This window comes from Miniopterus natalensis, chromosome 2 (assembly GCF_054644295.1).
Source record: "Miniopterus natalensis isolate mMinNat1 chromosome 2, mMinNat1.hap1, whole genome shotgun sequence".
Taxonomy (NCBI): domain Eukaryota; kingdom Metazoa; phylum Chordata; class Mammalia; order Chiroptera; family Miniopteridae; genus Miniopterus; species Miniopterus natalensis.
The window spans coordinates 109,168,960-109,191,276 of NC_142082.1; the positions used below are offsets into that span (position 1 = coordinate 109,168,960).

General features: G+C 38.3%; 1 protein-coding gene across 4 annotated transcripts in view; it reads right to left on the minus strand.

Moving 5' to 3' along the window:
* CRADD (CARD and death domain containing adaptor protein) overlaps positions 1-22,317 on the minus strand; it is a 174,439-nt gene that overhangs the window by 76,579 nt on the left and 75,543 nt on the right. Inside the window, exon 1 of one of the 4 annotated variants that reach the window (XR_001603357.2) lies at positions 14,944-15,388. The exons of the other annotated variants lie outside the window; for them this stretch is intronic. The gene's annotated coding sequence lies outside the window, so the exon portion shown is untranslated. Of the gene's footprint in view, positions 1-14,943; positions 15,389-22,317 lie in introns of those variants that run through there. 4 annotated transcript variants of the gene reach the window in all.

Here is a 22,317-nt window from a genome sequence, read left to right on the forward strand (position 1 = left end):
TAACTTTTTCTTAATTGAGAAATAACTGACATAAACTCTCTTACATTCTTGAGTCTTCCTGTGAATTCATTGCTACTTTCAAAATTCTAACACAGAAAAACAAAAAGAAATTCTAATACAGGCGATAACATATTACCTTTAAAATGTTTTTAAGAGAGCCGAAAAAGTAAAACAAACAAAAACCCAGCGTGGCTCTGTGGAGTGGTTAAGATTTAGTTAATAGCCAGAAATAAAGAACAATTTTAATAATCTTGTAGTTTAATTTGTTAAATTTTAATTCTTCATTTATTGAATAAGAGGGAATTCCATGAGAGAGGAATTCAGCTAAACATACTGCTAAACATACCAAAGTTTTCCCAAAGGCCTAGATATTGAAATATTCCAAGTAAAATCTCTAAGTCTGGTAAGTATAACTGAGTTTAATTACTCCTTAGTTAACTACAGGCTTTAGGCTAAGAATAGCAATAAATATAAAAATATCCTCCAGTTGTTATTCAACTGGTACGCATGAGCCAGAATTACTCTCTTCCTTTCCCTCATGCTCTGAATCATCAACGAAATTTTCTCTCAATGCTAAAAGTTCTTTAGCAAGTTAAAGTAAAATCAGAGGCAAAGTTATTTCTTAGGTTTAAAAGTAGGTGAGATTCCTGTTTACATCTTATTCAACGCAAAGACTTATAGTTTAATATCCATCGTTTATTCTTTTTATCTTATGGGTCTTTTTTTTAATTGATTTTAGAGAGAGGAAGAGGGAGGGAGAGAGAGAAAAACATCAACGTGAGAGAGAAATATCAATTGGTTGCCTCCCGAACATGCCCCGACTGGAGATTGAAACTGACACCTTTCAGTGTACAGGACTGTGTTCCAATCAACTGAACAAGGGCCCATCGTATATTCTTAAATGAAGTTTTCAGAGAATAAAACATATTCAGGGTAGTAAATCAAATACAGTGACCAAGAAAGACTTCTACCTGATACAAAATAATCTTGCCATTAGGTCAAACAGATCCACACATGTACGGTGCCTGCCCTCTAAAGTAAACCGTTGGAGTGTGGTGATTGCTGGGAGGAGGGGAAAATGAAGGAGAAGACAGGGAGGAATAAATGGTGATAGATGTGACTTAACTTGGGGGAGTGAACACACAATACAGTGTACAGATGATGTGTTTGTAGAATTATGCACCTGAAATAATTTTGAGACACTGTCATTACTAAGGTTTTGGATGTTATAGTTTGATCTGATCTATGCTACAGAGCCAGACTGTGGGGAATGAGAAGTAAAGAGTTTGCTCAAAAAGGCACAATCACACAGAAAACTGGGTTTCTGAAAAAAGCTGTGTTGATTTCCCTTTAGCTTTCTGTTTACTGTAAGATTAACCCTCTTTCCCTTGAGCTAAACTTTATCAATCAGTGCAACTCAGAGGCCACTTATAATCATAACTTCCTTTTAAAAATTCTTATCATGATATTCACTAGCACACACATTCCAAAAGAACAGTCACTTCCACTATGTGCAAAAGCTTAATTGCCGAATTTAAAACTGACTGCTTGCACTTATGCACAAATGAGGGCCTCATTGTTCTTTGTGACCCTAGGTCTTTCTTCTCTTCTCCTTGACTCAGCAGCTGAGCTCAGCTTCCCCTGTCTGACCTTCCTTTTCCAAATGCTAGAACTCAACAGGCATTTCTAGGTCAGCAAAGGAAACTATTACTGCCTTCTAGAACAGTACCTTCTGTGTATTCCAAGGATTGAGCAAGGACAAGGAGTCGGTAATTCAGTGCACTAACCCCCATCCTCACCCTGACTAGGGCATGTCATTAACTGCCTCTTGTCTCCATTGTGCTGGGAGGGAAAAAGCCCACCACCATCCACCTCTGTAGCTGGCTATCATCAGCCACCAGGCCAGAGGAACGCCATCCATATCCAAATTCCCTTAAACACTACTATAGCATTGTCTTTCACGCCATGCTTTCCACAACTACTTCATTTTTTCAACAGCTTTACTGACATAATTCATATACCATAAAATTCACCCATTTAAAGTGTTCAACTCAATGGTTTTTATTATATTCACAGAGTTGTGCAACCATCACCATAATCTAATTTTAGAAGATTTCATTAGCCCAAAAAGAAACCCTGTACCTATTAAACAGTCACTTGGAAAATCTCCCCTTCCCCCACACCTCCCCAGCCCTAAGCAATCACTGTTATACTTTCTGTCTCTCTGGATTTGTCTATTCTGGATTTTTCATATAAATATGTGTGGTATTTCTGACTGGACTTTTTCACTTAACATAAAGCTTTCAAAGTTCATCCATCTTACAGCTTGTATGAGTACTTCATTCCTTTAATTGCTGAATAATATTCCATTGTATGTGTGAATTCAGAGAAAATTCATTTGATGTAAACACACAGTAGGAATTTATCTGCTGCAAAAGATTTCCCATTGGTCAACTGAGGGCCAAAATTTCATAAATAATAACAGCCTAGAGGCCATTTGCTGACAGGGGCTTCTCACATGCTTTGTACAACAGGAAGAACCTCACACTGAACTCTTGGCTTCCCCACTATGCCTTGCTCATTTCTGCCATCTGAATCCACTATACTATGAGGCAGTTCCAGGTTTTGACTTTTGAGGAATGGACTAAGACATGCCCTGTCCAAACAGAACGGCTCCTTGACCAATCAGGATGCATAATGCCAACCAATCAGAACTGTGCAATTCAGACCAATCAGAAGTATATGAATTTGGGTACTTCACTAACATAAAATGGACCTAACTCGGAACCTGGGCAAAAACTTACACTATAAAAGGCAGCCTCGGGGATGGAAGCAAGGTGGAGGTGTAGGTAGCAGCTGCACCCGCCACCTCCCGCAACCACATCAAAATTACAACTAAAACACAGAACCACCATCACTCAGAGCCTCCTGAAATCTGGCTGAACAGAAGCCCTACAACCAGGGAACTGAAGGAGCATCGAGACCAGTAGGAGGGGCTGAGACATAGGCTGACAGGGCTGAATGGCGGAGACGCGGCCACCGGACCACACCCGGTGCTACTGTTTAAACCCAGGAGGAAATCTCGGCTGTGGAGGTTTCATGGAGGAGTAAGGGGTCCCAGCCCCACATCAGGCCCCCAGCCCAGGGCTCCAGGGCCAGGAAGAAAAATTCCCACAGCTTCAGGCTGTGAAAACCAGCGGGGACTGTCGCTGAGGGTCTCGGAGGGTACGGGAGCCCCAGGCAGCTTCTCCTAAAGGGCCAACACACGAAATCGGACGCCCTCCCTCTGAGCCCCAGCGCTGGGCAGCGGCTTGAAAGGAACCTGGGACACTTGGGGAGGAACTAACCTGCCTGAAATTGGGATGAGAGGGGGAGGGGCAGCTTCCTCCCAGGCGGAAGAGCTGGCAGAGGCCATGGCTTCTTCGGGGAGTCCTCACCGCACACAGCCGGCAGGCAGGCGCCATATTTGAATTGCCAGCACCTGACCCACACCTTTGGTCCCGCCCCGTGATTCCCGGAGGCCCCGCCCCTCCCCACCTGCAGCTCATCCAGGCCATTTCCAGGGGCTTTTCTGTGCAAGTGGCCTCTTAAGCCTCATGCTTAGGACGTTCCTAAAATCTCTCCAACAAGCAGCAGCGTGCCCCCTTTGTCTTGATAAGTGGACCCAGGCCTGGCACTAGCGGCAGCCTGCATTGGCCCATAGCTTGGCCTCTCCTGGGCTCCTCCAAGCCCAGCACAAGTAGCAGCCAACTACAGTTTGCTGTGTAGCTCATGCTGGGTGGCCCTGGGCAAGGCACTGGCAGAGGCTGACTTTGCACCTCCAGGGAGGCCTCAGAGACAGTGCACCCAGTGGTCATACTTGACTATGTTGGATTACAACCCTACCACATCCATAAGTGACACACTCAAGGGGCGCACTTGGTGAACACCACAACTCCGCTGAAGCAAGGCCTGCTCCATAGGGGTGTCTCCAGCATAGCAGCTCTTTGGCTATAGTTGCAGCTGGTCCTCACAGCTGATTGGTCTGGGGGTCAATTCCTCCCAGTGACGCCAACAGTAACCAAGGTTCAACTACAACAGGCCAGTGCACACAGCCCACACAAGGGAGCACCTAGAAGGCCCAGCTCAGGTGACTGGGGAGACTGAGCCACTGGAACCTGCAGGACACCTATTACACAAAGCTACTCTACAAATTCCAGGAGACATAGCAACTCTACCTAATACATAGAAACAAACACCTGGAAGCAGCCAAAATGTGGAGGCAAACAAACATGTCACAAAGGAAAGAACACAAGAAACCGCTATAAGAGGAACTAACAGATACAGAGTTCAGAATTTTGTTTATAAGGATGCTCAACCATATTAGTAAGAGTTTTACGAAAAGAACTGAGAAAATCCATGACATAATAAAGTACCAATCTGAAATGAAGGCTACAGGAACTGAAATGAAGAATAATTTACAGGGAATCAACAGTAGAGTAGAGAACACTGAGAATCAAATCAGCAATTTGGAACATGAGAAAACAAAAAATACCCAACCAGAAGAGCAAAAAGAAAAAAGAATCCAGAAATGTGAAGATAGTATAAGCAGCCTCTGGGACAACTTCAAGAGGCCCAACATTTGTATTATTGGGGTACCAGAAGGTGAGGAAAGAGAGCAAGAAATTGAAAACCTATTTGAAAAAATAATTACAGAAACTTCCTCTACCTGGGGAAAGAAATAGACTGACAAGTCCAGGAGGCACAGAGAGTCCCAAACAAGAGGAACCCAAAGAGGCCCACAGCAAGACACATCATAATTAAAATGCCAAAGGCTAAAGACAAAGAGACAATCTTAAAAGCAGCAAGAGTAAAGCAGTTAGTTATCTACAAGGGAGCACCCATATGGACTGTCAGCTGATTTCTCAATAGAAACTGTGCAGGCCAGAAGAGAGTGGCAAGAAATATTCAAAGTGATGAAAAATGTGATACTATAACCAAGACTGCTCTACCCAGCAAAGCTATCATTTAGAACTGAAGGTCAGATAAAGAGCTTCTCAGACAAGGAAAAGCTAAAGGAGTTCATCACCACCAAACCAGCACTACAGGAAAAGTTGAAGGGTCTTTTTTAAGAAGAAGCTAATGAACAAAAGAATCTGATGAACTAAATAGATCCAGAGACATTGACGCATGCAACAGACAATCATATTTCAGAGGAAAGAGAGAAGGGGGGTAGAGGGTAAGAAGAGATTAACCAAAGAAGTTATATGCATATATGCATAACCCATGGACACAGTCAATAATGGGGTGAAGGCCTGGGGAGGGGGTGGGAGTAAGGGGGAGGGGGTCAATTGGGGGGAAAAAATGGGATGCCTGTAATACTTTCAACAATAAAAAAAAAAGGCAGCCTCCCCTTTTTCTCAGTAGAACACAATTTAGGTTGCTACCTGAATCTCTGTCTCCCTGACTGCAGCTCCTTTTGTTCAAATACATGCTTTTATCTTTATACATATATATACATATACATACATATATATTTATATCCCATTTTGTTTATCTATTCAATAGTCAATGAACATTTAGGACGTTTTCACTTTGGGGCTGTTATAAATAATGCTGCTATATAAAAGTTTTAGGGTGAATATATTCATTTCTCTAGGTCACCACTTATTTTTAGCAGGCTCTCTCCTCTTTGCCTCCTCTTCTTTGGCCCCATGTCCAGGATTGAAAAACACTTGGGAGGGGGGACAGAATTCACATATACTGTGAATAGAATGAAAATAAGTACAGTCTTTCTGGAGGACAATTCACCAATATCTATCGAACTTTTAAATACATGTACTTTTTGACCTAGGAACTCCAACTGCAAGTTTCTGCAAATACCACCACAAGTTTACAGATGGCTACAAGGATGTTCTCTGCAGCAGAGTATGTAATAAATAGCAAAGGATTAAGAAAGTAAATTTAAAGATTGTTCAATAAGAATCATATAGAAGCAGTATAGGGACAACTACTCTGTTGATTAATAAAAAAAAAGGTAGAACTACGTAGTAGTATGACAAGCTATCCCACATATTAATCAAAAAAAGCAATTTACAGAAAAATGCATATATTAAATGAGTTCTCTTTTATTAAAAAGGATGTATCTGGGGTATGTATGTAAGTCCAAATAAAATGTCTACAAATATACTTTTTTTAAAAAGAGTATTAAAGGTTTAGGGAAAGAGGGACAATTACTTTACATTTTTATATGTTTTTTGTACAACTTCAGTTGTTACTATAAGAATGTTTTTAGGCCCTAGCTGGTTTGGCACAATGGTTAGAGTGTTGGCCAGCAGACTGAAGGGTCCCGGGTTCAGTTCTAACCAAGGGCACGTACCTCAGTTGCAGGCTCGATCTCCAGTCAGGGAGAACTCAAGAGGCAACCAATCGATGTGCCTCTCACATCGATGTTTCTCATTCTCTCTCTCTCTCTTCCACTTTCTCTGAAAAGCAATAGAAAAAAATATCCTCAGGTGAGGATTAAAAAAAAAAAGGAATGCTTTTAGAATTTAAAATGTATATTTTAAAACAATACTAATTCTCATGACACCCTATTGTGACTATGTTATGGGAAGGTGTGAGAAAATGAATGCCAAGGAGAGAAGAGACACAGGAAAAAGGAGCCTGGGGTGCTGAAAACAAACAACTCAGGCTTCCTAAATGATCAGGGACAGCACTAATCTAACCTCCCAAGTGAAAAGCATCATAGGAACCTGACTCCAGCCTGCATTCTCAGCCAAGCAATATGGCACTATGGGAGGACAGACATCAGACAAACATGATACCTGAGATGTCAATTCCCAAGCATTTCCAACAACTCTACAAATCCGGGCTCTAAATAGTACCTCTCAGAGAAAATTTTCTGAAAATCAAGCCCCCCAATCCAAACACATATAAATGCTCTTGCGTCCTCCACAGTGTGTGTGCCCCTCTTTGTTCCAACTCATAGTTTCCTGGTGTTTCATGCATCTCACCCACACCGCTATAAATTTTTTTAAGGGTCAGTACCTAACCAAAAAGTATGCAAAGCCCATTGGGCCTAGGAGGATGACATCAAGAACTTGCTGGCTCACAAGAAAATATTTTTTGATGATGACTGACCTGTATCCAAAAGATTATTTTATGTAATTATTGACTGGTAAAAACTGAACAAAGTGACAGGTGAATGGTAAATGTGAGTGCTAAATGCTAATTTAACACAGGAGACTTAATCATGGTTTTGTGGGGGTTCTTGTCTGGTTTTCTTCTCTTATTTTTCCTCAATGCACAGCTACCACCAGCCAAGATTATCTACAACAATATACAAATATATACACAAGTGTATATGATTCAGAGTAGATCAAATTTCCAATAAATTCTAACCCATTCTTTAAAATCCAGTTCAAAGACCCACTTACTTCCACCACAAAGCTTCCTTTACTCCCTCTCCCTCAGCACCCCAGCAGCTGTTCACTTCATTATTGCTTCCACTGCACTTTCATTTTATGTAATAATTATTATTTAAATATTTGACACTTTCCTTAGTCTGTAAATTTCCTGTCTTAATTACTGCTGCATCCACATCCTCTTATATACTTTGTTACATAATAGAAGGGGGCTGGGGAAAGGTTGCTTAAACACATGAGTTGGTGAGTGAAATTGAATTCTCACTCTCAGTCCCAAATGAGAGGCAGTGGTGCCTTCGGGGGCTCTCACTGCCATAAAATACCTAATTCCTCCTTCCAAAGAAAACTGAAGTCTACCAATAATGACCAGAATAACTTATTTTTAAACTCCTCATCTTCATGTGCCAAAAGGCAAGGGCAACCCTATGGCACAAAACAAAGAATAATGTTTCAAACAATTAAACACAGAATAAACAGCAGCATTTGGGAGAAGCAGATTCAGCTTCTCTAGTCCTGCTACTAATAGCTGGAAGATCTTGCATAGGGCACTAAATTCTCTAGGGCCCTCAAGCTCCTCATCTATAAAAAGACAGGATAAAACTTGCCCACTTCTATGGCCCCTATCAGCTCTAACATTCTAGGAGTCCATGAAAAGGAAAATGAACAAAGAATCCAACCATTTTTTCTTTCTTTCATTTACTCAACAAATATTACTGGATGCTAGTAGTGGAGGACTATGTGTTCACCAAAAAAACCTATTTTGTTTTCCTTCTGAGATATATATTTCCCAGGCTCACTTGAAAGTAGTAGGCACATCTATGGAACTGCATTCTGGCCAATGGGATGTGAGTGGAAGTGACGTGCACCATCTCCAGCCCAGCCCATAACACTACCTACCTGTGCAATCCACATGCTGCTCCTCCCTCGCCTGTCAGCCAGAGACAGATGATCTAATGAAGGGTTCCAAGGCCCTAGAGAATGGCAGCGCCACTGGCTGAAAGATGTCTGGGTCACTGAATGTCTGCATGGAGCAGAGCCCTCCCTCCCCTCAGGAGGAAAAAAACCTAAGTTAAAACACTGGGATTTGGGGGTTGTTTGTTATAGGAGATAGCTTACTTTGACTGTGTAATACTTCATACACCTTTAATGCTCTCAACAACCTAAGTGGTAGATATTACTATTTATATTTTACTAATGAAGACCTTGTGTCTCAGAGAAGGGAAGTAAGTTGCTCAAGTCACACGGCTTCAAAGTGACACAGGCAAGATTTGAACTTATGAATATCTAACTTCAAAGTTCATCTTTATTCTTTTTTAAAATTTTTACTTATTGAATTTTAGAGAGGGAGAGGAAGGGAGGGAGAGAGAGAGAAATATCTATTTGTTATTCCACTTACTGATGCATTCATTGGCTGCTTCTCGTATGTGCCCTGACAGGAGATCAAACCCACAACCTTGGTGTATCAGGGTGACGCTCTAACCAACTGAGCTACCCAGCCAGGGCCCATCTTTTTTATTCTTTACCACAAGATTGCAACTGAAGCCCTTCTACAGCCCCCTCCTTGCTCCTGGATACCTTTACTTGTTGCTAACAGTTCCTGCAGATACTGCTCCAGCAAAAACTTATTACAGAAAAGCAGTGCAAGGTCTGGCAAACAGGCCTATCTAGAAATCGTCAGCAAAGGAAGACCAACCCAGCTTTGCTGCAATCAAGTTTGTTCTTGGATCTGATTCAATTAGCCTGTGAAAAGTACAAGATTAAAGCTCCCACTAAGACTAGATAATCAGAAATACCAATAACATGCTCTAGAAAATAATCAGGAGGTGACTATACCATTTTATTTTCCCTTAAGAATCAGTCTGACATCATTAAGAGTGACATTTAAATGCTAATGGAAAAAGCAGGGTACCCAAGTACGGAGACAAGTATTTGCATGTTAATTAATTCAGAAGATTAGAAAACCAGCTTCCAATATGAGGTGTCAAAAGGAGGTCAGTTCCTTTGCAGAAGATAAAAGGCTGTGGCAGAGACATCATTAAATTACCTGATTTTAAGAGTTTTTTTAAAAAATAGCTATCCTTTGCAATCAAGTTCGTATTGTCTCTTTGTAAAGAGTACATTTTAATAAAAGGAACAAAATATAGATTTTTCAACATCAATGCCCTTTTAATGCACTACCCTCATCAAAGACCAAAATGGCTTTTACAGAATGATAGCTAATGAGCTCACAAAGGCTGTCAATATTGGGGACAGAAGCTCAGTGCCCTAGAAGCCAATATACTACAAACACACTGAATTGTCACAAAGAACATCAGCTCCTCTTTTTTTTTAATCAACAAACTATTTCTTTTTAAAGGAGTTATGCAAGTTAGTACAAGCTCACAAACCAGACTCAGATGTTAGGCTGAATATTTTACAAATTAGGTTACTTCAAAGGATTATAATTTTAATAAACTATACATTCAATTTGCTATACTTATACTATACTTACTAGCATTATAATTTGTATTGTCTAACTTCTGCCTGCAATACTTTTTTTCAAATATGATCTCATCTTAGCATTGTGAGATATAGAATATAAATATGTCCACTGTACAAATGAAGAAATTAAGGTTCAGAGAGAGTATGCGGATTAACCAAGATCATAGAGAAGTGGGGCCAAGTCTAGAACCCAGGCTTCTGGCTCTAATTTCAATGATCTTCCTATTCTATTATCTTTCTTCTATTTTATCAAGTTGCTTATAGTTCCTGCTACCAAGAACATTATTACTATGATATTACTAAATATGTGAATGACATAAATACTTGGGGAATAACTACAATTTGAATAGGATAAACAGGGTTTCCATTTCTGCTCTTCTGCAAAGGCCCACTCTAGTAACAGAAGTTAACAAAAATTAACACTGGTTAATTCATTTATTATATAGATTTATATTTTGTAAACATGTGATAAAGGGTTTCTATCTGTGATATATGAAGAGCACTGACTAATTAATAAGAAAAGATAAAAACACTGAAATAAAAGAAGAAAAAGCCACGTGTTCATAAAAGAACTACAAGTAGTCAAATGAAACCTTGCTAAATCTCACTAGTAATAAAAATGTAAATTGAAAGAAAACAGTTATTATTTCCCATCAAATTGAAAAATACTAAAAATAAATCATGAATTCTCTAGGTTGGCAAGAGTGGAATCTATTATAACTGTAGGTGAAAACTAAAAATGATACAATTCAGCCTGAGCCGGTTTGGCTCGGTGGTTAGCACAAGGGAAGTACTATACCAATGGAAGAGAACTGAACTATGCATGTATGGATACTTGATTTATGAAAAAGGTGGCACTGATAAGCAATGAGGAATAGATGGTCTTTTTGATATATTCTTGATCAACTGGATACCAACATGGATAAAATGAAACTAACCCTAACTTCTTACCAGACACATAAACTGATTCCATGTGAACTGTAGACCTAACTGTGAAATATAAAACAATATAAAGTTGATGGAAGATAACATAGGAGGATATCTTCATGTCCTTGGGTTGGGAGTAAGCAAAATTTCTTACATAGGACTCAAAAAAACACTAATAATGAAGGGAAAATTGTTAAATTACATTAAAATTAAGAACTTACATTAACTTCTGTTAAAAGAGTAACACAACAAAAGTGGGAGAAGATATTTTTAACACATATAACTAACAAAGGAAGTCATATCTAGAATATAAGGTAGAAGCAAATAAGAAAAAGTCTGATAATTCTATTGAAAAATGGACAAGAGACTTCAACAATCACTTCAAACAACACCACCACCAAAGACACCCCAATGGTAAATAAACAGATGAAAAAGTGTTCACTCTCATTAGTCACTGGGAAAATGAAAATGAAGATCATAAGATACTACCACACACCTACCAGATTGAATAAAATCAACACAACTGGCAATAAGAAGTATTGTCAAAGATGTGGAGCAACATAAACTCACATATATTTGACGATGGGGTATAAATTGGTGCAACCACTTTAGTAGTATCATCTAAAGTTGAACACAAACATATCCAAGACAAACCAATTCCATTCCTCGGCATATAAACTTACAAATATAAAATTAAAATGTGCTTATGTACACCAAAAGCCATGTTCGAGAATGTTCACAGCAGCATTTTCATTATAGCCCAAAACTAGAAACAACCTCTATGGCTATTAACAACACAATAAGTAAGTATTTTGGCATGTTCTTTCAAAGAAAAAATATTCAGCAGTGACAATGAATAAACAAATAATACATGGATGAATCTCATAAACAAATCTTGAGTAAAAAAGTCAAAAACTAAAAACTATGTATTTTTCCTTTACATAAAGTTTAAAAATAGGCTACAGTATTAGAAATCAAAACAGCAGTTCTCTCTGATGAGGAAGAGGTCAGGGGGTGCTTCTAGGGTAGTGGAAATGTTTTTCTTTTTCTTTTTTATTTTTTTAAATATGTTTTTATTTCACTTAGCATAATACTCTCCAGGTCCCACCATGCTGTCTCAAAGGGTAAAGGATAAAAGGGTAAAGGATCCTTCTTTTTTTACAGCTGCATAGTATTCCATGATGTAAATGTCCAAGAAGATGCTTGATATGATTTCTATCTTCTTGAACCTGCAGAGACTTGCTTTGTGTCCTAACATGTGGTCTGTCTTTGAGAATGCCCATGTGCACTTGAGGAGAATGTATATTCTGCAGCTCTGGAGTGGAGACAGCAAGGTGGGACCTGGAGAGTATTATGCTAAGCAAAATAAGCCAGTCAGAGAAAGGCAAGTATCACATGATCTTCCTCATATGTGGACTAAATCTCAGAGGGAAGACGGAGGTGGGTGGGTGGAGAAAGATTACCATAAGAACTTATATGCATATATGCATAATGCATGGACACAGACAATAGTGGGATGAAGGCCTGGGGGTAGGGGTCAATGGAGGAAAAAAGGGGACATTTGTAATACTTTCAACAATAAAGATAAATTTAAGATTTTTAAAAATAAATTGCAAAAATAAATATGTCTTTATTTCAGAGAGAGAAAGGGAGAGGGAGAAAAAGAGAGATGGCAACATCAATGATAAAATAGTCATTGATCAGCTGTCTCCTGCACGCCCCCCACTGGGATGGAGCCCACAGCCTGGGCACGTGCCCTGACCAGGAATCAAACTGCAATCTTCTAGATCATAAGTCAATGCTCAAACACTGAGCCACACAAGCCAGGCTTCTTTTCTTTTTTAATATGTTTTTTATTGATTTTTTTTTTTTCAAGGGAGAGAGACAGAGAGAAACATCGATCAGTTGCCTTGCCCACACACCCTGACCACCAGGCACTGAGCCCACAACCTGGGTATGGGACCTGACTGGGAATTGAACTGGTAATCTTTTAGTGCACAGGACAACACTCAACCGAACCACACCAGCCAGGGCTGGAAATGTTTTTCTTGACATAGGTGTTGGTTACATGAACATGTTTGCTTTATGATCATCATTAAGCTGTACACATAACACCCTGCTGACCGGCTATTTCGAGCCAGAACTCGCCCTTTCAGCTGGCTACTTTTCTGCATTTGAATATTAAATGAAAGCATCTGAGTAAACTTAAATGTACTTTATTTTGTCATATCTTATATTTATAGGGACAGCCGAAATAAGTGCCAACCAGTGAAGTGGCTTGTATCTCGCACCTCTTATAATCTGAGCCTAACCAAAGATAACTAAGAAAACAGCCTAGAGCACTCTTTTAAAACTCTACATTGCTTTCAGACCTTAAAATTACTTAAATTAATGTAAGTGCAGACATGAGTTAACTCATGACCAGTCAGCAAAATTCGGACACGGAAACACAAGTATGCTTGTGACTGGTCACAAGGTTAAGATTTGTGTACTTTCCTGAACATATGTTATATTGCCATAAAATATGTTAATCTGTACTTATTGGCTTGGAAATATGTCCATGATGTATTAAGTAAAAAAACAGTAGGTTAGCAAATTATATAATTCTCCTTTTCAGCTATAAAGAATAGAAGCATCCTTATCTAATGCATCTAGAACCTGAAGTTAATTGCTTAATTTCAAAGGCTAGTGTAAGTGAGGATTCATAACAAATGCTCCCTAAAACATTTAACTAATTATTTAACACTAAGGAGTTGAGTACTTGCTTAACAGAATTCCACATCATCTTTCCTGCATAAATCATATCTATAATCCATCTTCTCTATTTTCAGCTTTAGTTTTACTAACATAGAAAAAAAAATTAAATCATTTGTGAAGCAATATGAATGTGGAATCCCTCATGACTTTAAACATTTCTTTTCTAATCTCTTACAGGTATTTCACCTACTCTAAATTCTGGAACAACTGTTTTAGAGATCTATCTTGATCACATTTTGCTAAGACATTCAACCTAAATTTAGTTGAGAAAACAGCTCTGTTTTTATACTCATATTTCATTGGTTTGTGTAATATTTAATTAGATTAGGTAATTGCAATAATAAGTTCAACTGGCATAAACAGGGCTAAGAAAAAATACAAATGGCTCTTAGTAAGCACACGATTTTGGGTATACTAGAGAGAAACTTCTTGGAAAAATGCAGTTATCCTAAGAGCATTGCCATGTATATACTTAATTCTTTGCACAAGAAACATGGAAAGATATACTCCAAAATGTTAATATTGATTTATCATGATTGGAGAGGTTTCTGGTAATGTTTAATTCAATTTGCTTGTATGTATTTCTTCAGAGGACTTGTACTCATACATTTTTTTCATGTCAATAAGTAGCTTGTTATAAGACTACTTTAAGACATATTCTTGAAGAATAGTGGGAGTTAGGGGACATAAAGGACATAAACCCTGTCCTCCTCTAAGAGAGTGTGAAAAGTGATTAAGGCTTTTAAATAAAACAGATCAATATACAAACCCAAGCTCTGTTATTTACTAGCCATACATCCTTGGGCATGTCTTCTCTCTTTTTTCTGTAAAATGCAGCAATATCACCTACAACAGTTGCTATGAGAATTAATGTGATAATGTAGGCTCAAAAACTTAAGTACAGTACCTCGCACACAGTTAGCCTCAATAAGTGTTAACTTAAAAAATGAAAACTGGAGGAACCAAAAAGGCAACATAGAAGGCTCCTAAACTTCCCTCCTCTTATGGACTCACTGAGTGTACAGCTACACCCAGAGTAATTCCCTCTGAAAAAAAAAATTTAGAAACTGAGTGTCTCTACACATGGACAAATGAGAAAACACCCACATTGAAATGGTAGGAAAGGCTGAGACACACTCTCACCACAAACCATATCCCCAGTACTATGCCATGCAATCAGGTAGGAACTCCCAACCCTCAGTTTCTCCCTGAGAAATGAAGTGTTTGGACCGCACATCTAGTGCCCAATTTTTAATACTCCCACTGAAGGGGCAAGCCCTTAAAAACCTTGCTCTGAAAGCTAATGGGACTTGTGTCCATGAGGCCCACAGGACTAGCAAACAGAGAATCAGTTTTTAACATGCGTACTCACCAAAGCTATCCCTCAAGGGCTCAGTGCAGAGGGAGCAGGCAAAAACTCACATCGTCCAGTCTTAAACTAGAAGGGTTTTGAGTGCATATTTTGCAAGCTGCTGCCTGATGGTCTATTCTAATATGGCAGGCATTTAAGGGCTGGCTGCAATCCATCCCTGAGCCTTGTGGAGCTAGCAGGCACTTCTCCCATCTTCTCCCTCTGGCCTGCTCCAACAACAAAACCAGGTCACTAGCATCTGCCTAGAAGGAGCTTATACACATGTCTGGCACCCCAGCTTTTGTGGTTGCCACATGAGAGATGGCCCCTAGATTGCCTAGTTCTGATAGCTAACAGGGCTTGCATTCATGAGTCTCACAGGACTATAGCAAACAAAGAAGCAACTCTTATCAGGCAAAATGAATACTCACTGCAACTATACCCCCAGGGCTCAGTGCATTGAGAGCAGGCAAGAATGCAAATCTCCGAGTTTTTACTGCAAGGGGTTTATGAGCTGTTGCTTGAGAATTTGGCTTTAATTAGTATACATATAAGGCCTGACTGCAATTCTCCCTGGAGCCCAAAAGAACCAGTGGGAACTTCCTCTTCCTTCTCTCTGTGGCTGTTCCGACAATAAAACCAAGTCACTAGAATCTCCCTGAAAGGAACTTCACCACACATCTAATACCCCAACTTTTATGGCTGACTTGCTGGACAGTCCCTGGATCACAAAATTTTTACAGCCAATAGGGCTTGCATTCTTCCCTAATCTGGGGATAAAAATAGACATCCAGATGCAAGAAACCTCAAAAATACCAAATAAGATGAATCTAAAAAGAGTTATACAGAGACACATAATCAAATTGTCAAAAATTAAAGACAAAAAAAGAATCTTAAAAGCAGCAAGAGAAAAGCAACTTGTTACATACAAGAGAACCCCCATAAGACTATGAGCAGATTTAGCAGCAGAAACCTTGCAGGCCAGAGGGAGTGGAATGATATATTCAAAGTGCTGAAAGAAAAAAATGCCAGCTAAGAAGACTCAACCCAGCAAAGCTATACTTTGGAATTGAAGAATAAGTAAAAAGTTCTTCAGACAAACAAAAGCTAAAGGAGTTCATCACTAGACTGGTCTTAAAAAAAAATGTTACAGGGTGTTCTTCAAGCTGAAATAAAAGTATGCTAATTAATAACAGGAAAACATATAAAAGTATAAAACTCACTGATAAAGGTAAATATATAGTTAAATTCAGAATAGTCTAATGTTGTAATGGTGGATAAGTCACTTATAACACTACTGTAAAAGGCAAAAGTATTAAAGGTAACTATAAGTACAATAATTTGTTAATGGATATATAATATAAAAACATATGACATCAAAAACAAAATGTGGGGGGAAGGAGAGTATAGAAATATAGAGCTTTTGTATGCATTTGAAGTTAAGATGTTAAAATAGACTGTTGTAAATATAAGATGTTTTACATAAGTTTCAGAGTAACCACAAAGCAAAAGCCTACAGTAGATACACAAAAGATAATGAAAAAGAAATCTAAGCATACCACAATAGAAAATCATCAAATCACAAAGGAAGAAAGCGAGAGAGAGAAAAAACCTATAAAACAGCCCAAAAATAATTAATAAAATGGCAACAGTAAGTCAGTCCATACCTATCTATAATTATTTTAATGTAAATTGACTAAGTTATCCAAACAAAAGACACAGAGTGGCCAAGTGGATTTTTTTTTAAAAAGACTCAACCATGTATTACCTGTAAGATTCTCGCTTTAGCTTTAAGGACACACATAGATAAGTGATGGGATAGGAAAAGATATTTCATGCAAATAGAAACCAAAAGAATGCCAGCTAGAGTAGCTATAATTATATCGGACAAAATAAACTTTAAGCCAAAAATTATGAGACGAAGGTCACCATATAATGACAAAGGGGTCAATTCATCAAAAGCATATGACAGTTGTGAATACTTCTGCACCCAACATCAGAGCACCTAAATATATAAGCAAATATTAACATACCCAAAGTCTGAAGTAAAAAATTGATAGCAATACAGTAACAGCAGGAGACTTCAATACCTCACTTTCTTTTTTTTTCTTTTTTCTTTTTTGTTAATATTTACCTAAGGATATTTATTCTATTGATATTTTTTAAAAAGAGTGGAAAGGGAGGGGAGAGAGAGAGAGAGAGAGAGAGAGAAACACCGATGTGAGAGAGACACATTGATCAGTTGCCTCCAGCATGCGTGCCAAGGGAGCTAGGGATCAAATCTGCAACTCAGATAAGTGCCCTTCACCAGGAATTGAACCCATGACTCTTTGGTGTGCGGGCCAATGCTCTAACTACTGAGCGACACCAGCCTGGGCCCACTTTCAACAACATGACCATCCAGACAATATATCAGTAAGAAAACATTGGACTTAAACTACACATTAGACCAGACTGACCTAACAAACATAAAAGAACATTCAATCCAACAGAACAGAATACACATTCGTCTCAAGTGCACAGGAATACTCTCTAGAATAAATCATATGTTAAGCTACAAAATAAGTCTTAATAAATTTAAGAAGATTGAAATCATATAAATCGTCTTTTCTGGCCACAGTGATATGAAACCAGAAATCAATTACCAGAAAAAAACAAAAATGAACAAAAATGGAGATTAAATAACATGCTCCTTAACAATAGATCAAAGAAGAAATCAAATGCAAAAATCAAAAAATAACAAAGATCAGAGGAGAAATAAATAAAAGAGAGACTAAAGAAACAACCTAAAAAACAAACAAAAAAATGAAACTAAGCTGTTATTTGAAAGATAAAGAAAATTGAAAAAAATGGTTTTGTAAAAGATAAACAAAATTGGCAAGCTTTTAGCTCGATTAACTAAGAAGAAAGAGAAGACTCAAATGAATAAAATCAGAAATGAAAGAGGAGACATTACAACTGATAACATAAAAAGACTAAGGATCATAAGAAACAACTATGACAAATATATGCCACCTAATTAGATTACTTAGGACAGTGGGTAAATTCCTAGGAACATACACCCTACTAAGACTGAATCATGAAGAAATAGAAAAACTAAACAGATCAATTACTAGTAAAGAGATTGAATAAAAAACCCTCAAACAAAGAGAAGTCCAGTACCAAATGGTTTTACTAGTAAATTCTACCAAACACTTAAAGAAGAATTAATACCATCCTTCTCAAACTCTTCCAAAAAAACAGAAGAGAAGGGTACACTTCTGAACTCATTTTATGAGGGAACCATTATCCTGATACCAGCGCCCTACAAGGACACTACAAGAAAAGACAATACAGGCCAACATCCCTGATGAACATAAATGTAAAAAACTCAAAAAAATATTAGAAAACATAATTTATCAGTATATTAAAAGGATCATACACTATGATCAAGTGGAATTTATTCCTGAGATGCAATAATATTTCAATATATGCAAATCAATAAATGTGATACACCACATTAATAAAATAAAGCATAAAAATTATAGGAGCATCTCAATAGATGCAAAAAAAGTATGTGACAAAATTCAACATCCTTTCATGATTTTAAAAAAACTCTCAACAATCTGAGTATAGAAGGAATATATCTCAACAAAATAAATGCTATATATAAGTCCACAGCTAACATCATACTCAATAATGAAAAGCTAAAAGCTTTTCCTCTAAGGTCAGGAACAAGCAAGAGTATCCACTCTCTCCAAATTTACTCAACATAGTACTAGAAATCCTAGCCAGAGCAATTAGGAAAGAAAAAGAAATAAAAAGCATTCAAATAAGGAAATAACAAGTAAAATTGTCTGTTTATAGATGACATGATATTATATATACAAAACCTGAAGACCACACACACACACACACACACAAAAAAAACCTGTTAGAACTAATAAATGATTCAGCAAAGTTGAAGGATAAAAAAATCAATATACAAAAATCAGTTGCATTTCTATACAACGACTAATGGAAAGAGAAATTTAGAAAACAATCCCATTTAAAATAGCATCAAAAAGAATAAAATACATAGGAATACGTTTAACCAAGGAGGTAAAAGATCTGAAAACTGTAAGACTTTGATGAAATAAATTGAAGAAGGCACGAATAAATGAAAAGATATTATGCATTCATGGACTGGAGGAATTAATATTGTTGAAAATTTCATACCACCCAAAGCAACCTACAGAGTCAATGCAATCCCTATAAAAATTCCAATGGCATTTTTTACAGAAATAGAAAAGGCAATCCTAAAATTTGTATGGAATCACAAAGACCCTGACTAGCCAAAGCAATCTTGAGAAAGAATAAAAAAGCTGAAGACATCACACTTCCTGATTTCAAGCCATACTACAAAACGATAGTAATCAAAGCAATATGGTATTGGGATAAAAACAGACACATAGATCAATGGAACAGAACAGAGATCCCAGAAATAAACCCATTCGTAAATGGTAAATTAATTTTTAACAAAGTAGCCAATACGCAATGCAGAAAGAATAGTCTCATCAATAAATGATGATAGGAAATCTAGATAGTCACATGCCAATGAATGAAACTGGACCCCTATGTTGGAGCATACACAAATATCAGTTCAAAATGGATTAAACACTTGAACATAAGACCCAAAACTCCTAGAAGAAAACATAGTGGGTAAGCTATTTGACACTGAATTTGGCAATAATTTTTTTTTTTTTTTACACTGGAAGCAAAGGCAATAAAAGCAAATATAAACAAATGGAACTACATTGTACTAAAAAGTTTTTGCACAGAAAAGGAAACCATTGACAAAAAGAAAAAGCAACCTACCGCATGGGAGAAAATATTTGCCCAAGCCATATATCCAATAACAAGTTAATATCCAAAATGTACCAGAAACTCATACAACTCAATAATAAAACAAACCAAATACCCCAATTAAAAACAGGCAAAAAAACCTTTATAGACAACTTTCCAGTGAAGATATACAAATGGCCAAAAGGTACAAGAAAAGGTGCTCAACATCACTAATCATCAGCAAAATGCAAATCAAAACCACCATGAAGTATCACCTGTTCAGATGCCTATTATCAAACAGACAAGAGGTTACAAATGCTGGTGGAATGTAGATAAAAGAGAGCTCTTGCACACGTTTGGTGGGAATGTAAACTGGTCCAGCCACTATAGAAAACAATATGGAGGTTCCTCAAGAAATTAAAAATAAGGGGAGATCCAAGATGGCAGCAGATTGAGTAGAAGCTATACTGACACTCCCAGAACCAAATTGGAATTACAAATAAAATATAGAAAAACCACCCTGATAAATCAACCACAACTAAATACTAGCTGAAGAGCACCCTCATAACCAAGGAACTAAAGTGGAGACCATATAGAGACTGGTAGGAAGTGTGCAGGTGCCAGAGGGATGGCTGGGTTCCCACAGGCAGCACGTGAAGGTCAGGAAGGATATCTCAGCTGTGGGGGTCCACCGAGAACTCTGGGGTCTAAACTGAGAACTCTGGGGTCTAAACCACAACTGGCGTTCCCAGCACAGAGCACGAGAACTGAGAAAGGTGCCCACATAGCATCTGGCTGTGAAACGCAGCAGGGCTTCTGTCTGCCAGGGAGACACAGTTGGAAATGCAGGCACCCTCTTAACGGGCCAACACACAAAGTTTTCTGTGCAGCCACTCACCTTGGGCTCTGGCAGAGAGAAGGCACAGTGGACTACAGCAATGTGAGCAGAACCCAGAAGGGCTGGATGGGGGAATAGATCACAGAGGTCACCCATCTGACCCTAGTGCTGAGTCATTCCCTTATAAGAGGACATCATCTCAGGCAGACATTTACCTTCTAAGCAGCTTTTGCCTAGGGAGGGAGTGGGGGGTGGAGCAATTGCCCCACCCTGCTGGAAAACCACTGGCCCCACCCTGTGGAGTTTCTACAGCCTGAAGCTCCTTAAGAGACTGAATAATAGCCTCTGGGTGCTTTGAGTCTTTGCCTGATTTGTTTCTGGACCCAGGTCTTGGAAAAGCAGACCTTGGCACACATTTTGGTCCTGTCCAAACACACCCAGCCCTAGCAGAGGAAACCAGAAGCTGTAGAGTGTGAAAAAGTTCAAACAGTGTACTCAAGGCCAGTAACAAACAACATCTGACATTGGCCTGCACCAGAGAATATCCAAAAGACTGGGAGTACTAGCAGATCTACCTAATACATAGAAACAAATCCAAACAGGAAGCCAAAATGGAGAGACTAAAAAACAAGCCCCAAGTGAAAGAACAAGAGAAGTCTCCAGAAAAAGAGCTAAATAAAATGGAGAGAAGCAGTCTATCTGATATAGAGCTCAGAATACTGATCATAAGGATGCTCAACAGCATGAAAAAAGAAATGGAAACTATTAAGGAAATTAAGAAAGGCACAGTAGAAATTTAAAAGAACACACACACACACTGGAAGGAATTAACAGCAGATTAGGGGAGGCTGAGGACTGGATCAGCAAATTGGAAGACAGGGTAGAAAAAATGACTCAATTAGAGAACCAAAAATAAAAAACAATTAAAAAACAGGAGGGACAGTCTAAGGCACTGGTGAGACAACATGAAATGTAACAATATTTGTATCATAAGAGTGCCCGAAGAGGTTGAAACTAAGCAAGGGTTAGAGAACCTGTTTGAAGATATAATGGCAGAAAACTTCCCTAACCTGGTCAACAAAAAGTCACACAAGTTCAGGACACACAGAGAGTCCCAAGCAAGAAGAACACAAAGAGGCCCATGCCCAGAGACAGCATAATTAAAATGCCAAGAATTCAAGACAAAGAGAGAATCTTAAAGGCAGTTAGAGCAAAGCAATCTGTTATCTATAAAGGAGCTCCCATAAGGCTGTCAGCTGACTTCTCATCAGAAACTCTACAGGCCAGAAGGGAATGGCATGAAGTATTCAAAGTAATGCAGAACAAGGATCTGAAGCCAAGACTACTCTATCCAGCAAGGCTATCATTCAAAATAGATGGTGAAATAAAGAGCTTCTCAGACAAAAAAAAAAGGCTAAAGGAGTTTATCACCACCAAACCAGCATTGCAAGAAATGTTAAAAGGACTACTGTAATAAGAAGAAGAAATAAGAGAGAGAAACATAGGCATAAAGAACTAAAATAATAAATAAGGACCTATCAATAATAACCTTAATGTCTTTAAGGGAGAGATCAACAGCAATACAGTCACAGTTGTGGACTTTAACACCCCTCTGACTTCACTGGATAGACCTTCCAGACAAAAAGTCAACACAGAAACAGTAACTAAATGGCACACTAGATCAGATGGATTTAACTGATATTTACAGAACATTTCACCCCAAAGCTGCAGAATATACATTCCTCTCAAGTGCA